A 5,988-nucleotide genomic window follows, 5' to 3' on the forward strand; every position below is an offset into this window, starting at 1 on the left:
TATATATATATATATATATATATATATATATATATATATATATATATACTTATGTATATATGTATACATATATAAGTGTATATATGTGTGCATGTATGTATGTATGTATGTATGTATGCATGTATGTATGTATGTATGTATGTATGTATGTATGTATGTATGTATGTATGTATGTATGTATGTATGTATGTATGTATGTATGTATGTATGTATGTATGTATGTGTGTGTATGTGTATATGTATATATATATTTTTATTTTATTTTATATATATACGTTATAAATATTACTTTTTAAGGTTCCGATGATAAGATCCTTATGATCTTCTTTTGGAAACCTAGCTTTATATTGTTATTACGCTGAATTGTATTATTTGCGTAATTGTATTACGACTTATGTTTATGTATTACGGCTTATGAATTATGTAACACGACTAACATTGTAAACTTAAATAAAATTAAAAAAAAAAAAAAAGATAAAAAAAATCAAACAAAGGAAAATTAAAAAAAAATCACACGAAAAGAGATTTATTTTTTTGCCCAAAAAACACATAAATTGTACTAACTCCTGAGCCCATGCGTAAATAAAAAATTTTGAACATTGAAATGATCATTTAGGAAAGTTTCATAAAATTTTTAGTTTTTTCTAATGGAAGCATTCAAAGTTAAGCGCATTTTGTCAACTTAACCCAGTCTTCTCCATATTTAACTAAACTTATTTTGGTTTTGAAAAATATTCTTTTTATTCCTTGATTAAGCTTATTTTGAGTTGGTATATCTATTTTGATTATATTTTGTAAAAATCGGTAAAAAATCTTATATCTCTTAATGGATTTTTTTTTTTTTAGAATCACTCTCAACAACGCTGCGAGAAACCATTAATGTTAATAAGAAAAAAAACCTTGAAGTACCCCAGAAGTTAATGGAAATAAAGAAGAGTGTTGGCCTTTGTGAATGACTTTAATAAAGCGGTTAGAAAGAAACAATTTTATAATCTTAAAAACTTTCCCAGATACACCATATGAAATAAGCTTATGGAGAAGACCAACATGCCACCCTTACCGCCTCCATCTTATGCACAATAAAATCTTTCATTCCCAGCAGTTAGCAAGTCAGCCGTTGAGCGAGAAGATCGAAAACTGTATTGATTGTCTGACTGTAAGTCGTTTGACTCAAGATGAAATGTGAAAAACTTATTGATCAAAGACTCAAAGACCTTGCTAATAAAAAGAAAGAAGACAAATCGGACGATAATTGGAGAGATCAGAATGTTCTTCGCAGTTTTTAAAAACTGGAACAACAGATGTTATTTTCTAATAGGCAAGAAAACAAAACTCAGTAAGCACTTATTAAATAGTTTAGAGAGACTTGAAGAGAGTTCTGGAGAACAATTTTATAAGACTGTGATAAAAATTTTGCTTGGACCATAAGCCGTAGAAGAGTTTTATTGAGATATGCCTTTAACAACGGAAGCTGAAGTGATTTGAATGTCTAACAATGGGTTAACCTGTTTAAATGGAAAGAAGAAAATGGCCTAAGGTTCAAGAGTCGAATTAGAAAAATTTTTTTTTGCAAATAGTTCTGTTTAATCTTTGGGAGATGTAACCCAGACGGCACATCTGGTTTTAATCTCGGAATTAAAACCCGTATAAACACGTGTTTGTTACGATCCAGGCGTAAACCAAAAACACGTGGATTTCACGGGAAGTTTAACTGGAGTTTTACACGTGTTTTCTAAGGTTTCAAACACGAGTTTTTTTATGTTATAAATACGTGTTTTTGAGGTTTTAAACTCGTGTTTTATGAGGTTTTAAATTCGTGTTTTCTATAGTTTAAAACGGATTTATGGCATTAAATAAAGTTTCCTAACGGAAACTTTATTTAATGCCTTAAGTTAGTTCAGGCATAAGTTTTCCAAACTTATGCCTAAACTAACAGCTGCCCAGCACGGTTTAATGATAAACCAAAAATACGTAGGTTTTGTTAGACACGTTTATAGCTTTAAACATGTAAACCTTTTTTTATATATACTACATTATATTTACGACAATTTTGTTGTTTTATTTTTGTTTTTTAAGGTAAATTATTTTACAATAACACTACGAAGAAAAAATAAACGTAGAAATAAAAAATCAAATCATTAGAAATAAGCTAATAAAAGACGCTTGGCACATGGTTACCATACATAATATTTTATTTCGATTGATCGCCTCGTCCGTCATTATAAAATCTAAAATCGTATAACAATACGCTTTCGCATTTTTACAAACAATTCCAGTAGCATCGAATGCTCTTTTTCTTAAAAGTCGGGTCTCGAACTTTACTAATTCCTCAATTGAGGTAACCTGTTCAAATTTAATTTCATTCAAATCTTCATCTAAAAAATATTGCAGAAGCCCAAATTTCTTGATGATTCGATGGAAGAGTAAAATTGCTTTTTTCCTTATTAATCACGCTTGTTTGTCTGTACATTTAAACGGAATCGACCCTTCATTCTTCTTTTCAAATTGTTTTTTAGAGCCACCTACTTCAACCTAAATAAGAAACGCCCTTTAAGAATTTATGAAACCCATTAAGAAACATAATTCATCAAATATACTATTGTACATTTTAAACATTATAAACTTTTAAATTAAATGCAAATAAGTTATTACTTTGGAAAGACCCAGAAGCCCGAGTATTCACAAGTATTTTCATTAGCATTTGTACCAGGATGTAAATTCTCTCTTAATTGATTTTTGCTTATAAATATAGAAATCTTTAAAGGTTGATTTGAAACCATCACATTTAGGTTTTGTTGCTTGTTAAAGTGCAAATATCCTGTTTTAAGATAAATTAGACTAATATACACTCAAATATAGGTAATAAATATAAGTTATACATAATATTTAAAAAAACCAAATGCACACATGCCCCTTGTTCATTAATAGTCACCTACCTTAATCAACATTAATTTTATTATCTTCATTAAGTTTCTGAAGTCTTCTATAAATATATTGTCTTCATCTAGATTATGTGATAACGGTAAAACTCCTAAAAGATAAAATTTGCAAAAACAAAATATACAAGAAATATTAGTGTCATTTTAAATTTTTTGAAGTTAAAGATAAATAACTAGAGTTTCAACACAAGTATTTTCATTAACAGTTGTACCAGGATTAATATTTTTTCTCATTGTCTTTTTCGCTGAACATGTCAAAAAATGAGTAGTTGACTTTTAGTAGAATTAGTAAGATTATTTTAGTAGATTATAAGTAAGTAGAAGACTTATAGTAGAATCTTTTCAATTTATGTTTTGTTGCTTATTAAAACCCACATATTCTGGTTTAAAAATGTTATTTATATATATATATATATATATATATATATATATATATATATATATATATATATATATATATACAAACAAAACAAAAAAAGTTCAATATGTGCTAATGCATATCACTAGCCATAGTCTGCTTGATAAAAGACCCTTAACTTTATCAGCAAAAAAAATATTATTTCTGCAATCAGATAGACTATGCAAGAAATTTTCTTGCTGGCTTCGGCTCATGCCATATTTTTTATACTGCTGACTCATTTTTTGTATCTTCTCAAACAATTAAAAATTAATTTAACATTTACATAATAATTTTCAAATATAAACAATTGATTTACAGATAAGTAAAGTTACTTACAGACAGTATTTTGCAACAAAGTATTACTAGATTTTGCTGTCAATATTGGTAGAGAAAGTTTATTCGATGAAGCATAGGTAGTATATTCGTGCAGCCTTGCAGCTCGAAGACAAATTTAAACATTCAGGAAATAAATTTCCAGCTAAGGCTGATCGATATTTTTCCATATATTCTTTCTACTATGCTGAATTTTTTCTTTTCATTTTTGTTAAATAATTATTATTAATAGGATATCCTATAGCATTTAGTACACACACATTTATATAGGAACAACACTAGTATTTTTCAAACATATAACAATAATAACAATACTAATAGTAATAACAATAATACTGTTAACACAAAAAATGTATTTTATATATATATATATATATAATATATATATATATATATATATATATATATATATATTTATCGCAGAAATAAACACACATATACAGATACAAATACACACAAATATACATACGCCGAAATAAACACAAATATGTGTGTATATGTGTATATATTACGTATACATAACATATACATTTATTTATAAGTGTATGTATGTATGTATGTATGTATATATGTATATGCATATATATATATATATATATATATATATATATATATATATATATTTATACATAAATACATAATATATTGACTTATACATACACACATATATACATATGAATACATAAATAAACACATACATATTTTATATATGTATTATACATACATATATAAAATATACATTGTATAAATTATATAGATACACAAGTGTGTATGTATATAGATACACGTGTGTATATATATGTGCATATATATATATATATATATATATATATATATATATATATATATATATATATATATATATATATATATATATATATATATATATATATATATATATATATATATATACATGCTAATGCTTAACAAAAACTGAATTTATTTAACATATAAATTTTCTCGATAATGTTTTCCTGAATGTTTTATTACACACTCAAAAACCTTCCGAATAATAAAAAATGCAATAAATTTGAAAAATCACGTGCTTTCAGTAATGGTTTCACTTTCGTTGCGAAAACTTCTGATAATTTAATACTCCATTTTTGTAACTGAAAAACCATCACTAAAAACCTAATATCCAAACTGGTATTTTGGTAAAATAAAGTAGTTAATTTCACGGAATCGAAACCCTATTCTTGACACGTGTTATTCTTAGTGTTTTCGGGAGTTTTAAACACGCAACAGAAACCACGCGTAACTTTTAAACGAGTTGTGCCGTCTGGGAATAAGATCAGTGCCATGAATGAGAGATTTAATGTTAGACCTAACTTTTTTAATGACGCTGTTGAAGGTTTTCTAAAAGTTTCTAGAGCTTAAATTCTGAGATAAGATACAAGATTTAGTGAGCTGAGAATAATGGAGCTTAGCATCAGACAGCCTTTTTACATTAATTTCTTGTAATAATAAATAGCTGTTTGTTCTCAAGAGAGTTTAAAAAAATGATTACAATTAGATATAGTAGCTGCACAAGAAGGTGAAAATCATAGAGAAGGAATAAAAGTTTTCATTCCTGCCTGAATCCAGGAGGTCATGTAGGAGGCGCATTTATCAACTGAAAGAGAGAAGAGATCTACCCAAGAGTCACAAAGTTAACTGAGTAAAAAATGCAGAAGTTATAGGCTTTAGTGTCAGCAGGGTCAGTGGCGTTTGAGCCAAGCCATATTAGTGTAATGAGCATTAAAGTCATCAATAGCGACAATATTAGCAGAGAGTTAAAGAGAAAGGGTATGCTCAATTTGGTCAGAAATTACATCTAAAAGAGGGCAGTCATTGGAAACTATAAAAAACAATATAGAACAAAAACAATAAACAACAAAGAAAAAGGTGAAACACATAAAAAGCGGAAGCACATAAAGGAATGGTCAAAGGATTTGAACCTGATTTTCCGAAAAATAGGTGAATTGATACATATGTATACCCCAAAGTCAAGCATGCAATTATTGGAGTCTTAGCGAATCAAAGGATATTACCCGTCAACACCGAGATTTGAAAAAAAAAACAAGCAAGTCAATTTTATTTAAGATTTAACTGATGAAAGGTTGCATCGCAGACCACAAATATTTGTAAAAGATATATTGAAACAGTTAGGTGGTGGGAATTATTTTTTATGTTTAATGTTTTGAGTTACTTGAGACATGGTTTAGATTTAAAGAGAACTTGACTCTTTCATAGATAGAGCACGGCCTCTTAAGCAATGAGCTATGCAATTGTTTCAGTCCTGTAAATTAACCCAAAATTGTAACAGTGCTCTCTATG

At 27.5% G+C, this 5,988-nt stretch overlaps 1 long non-coding RNA gene across 1 annotated transcript; it reads right to left on the reverse strand.

Moving 5' to 3' along the window:
* Positions 1–2,090: 2,090 nt before the first annotated feature.
* Positions 2,091–3,998, reverse strand: LOC136087727 (uncharacterized). The gene is made up of 4 exons (XR_010642018.1): positions 3,676–3,998; positions 2,937–3,031; positions 2,653–2,818; positions 2,091–2,532 (listed from the first exon to the last, which is right to left on the reverse strand). It is a non-coding gene; the product is annotated as an uncharacterized LOC136087727 (long non-coding RNA).
* Between the last annotated feature and the right edge of the window lie 1,990 nt (positions 3,999–5,988).

The sequence above is a fragment of the Hydra vulgaris genome, chromosome 12 (genome assembly GCF_038396675.1).
Source record: "Hydra vulgaris chromosome 12, alternate assembly HydraT2T_AEP".
In the NCBI taxonomy this organism is placed as follows: domain Eukaryota; kingdom Metazoa; phylum Cnidaria; class Hydrozoa; order Anthoathecata; family Hydridae; genus Hydra; species Hydra vulgaris.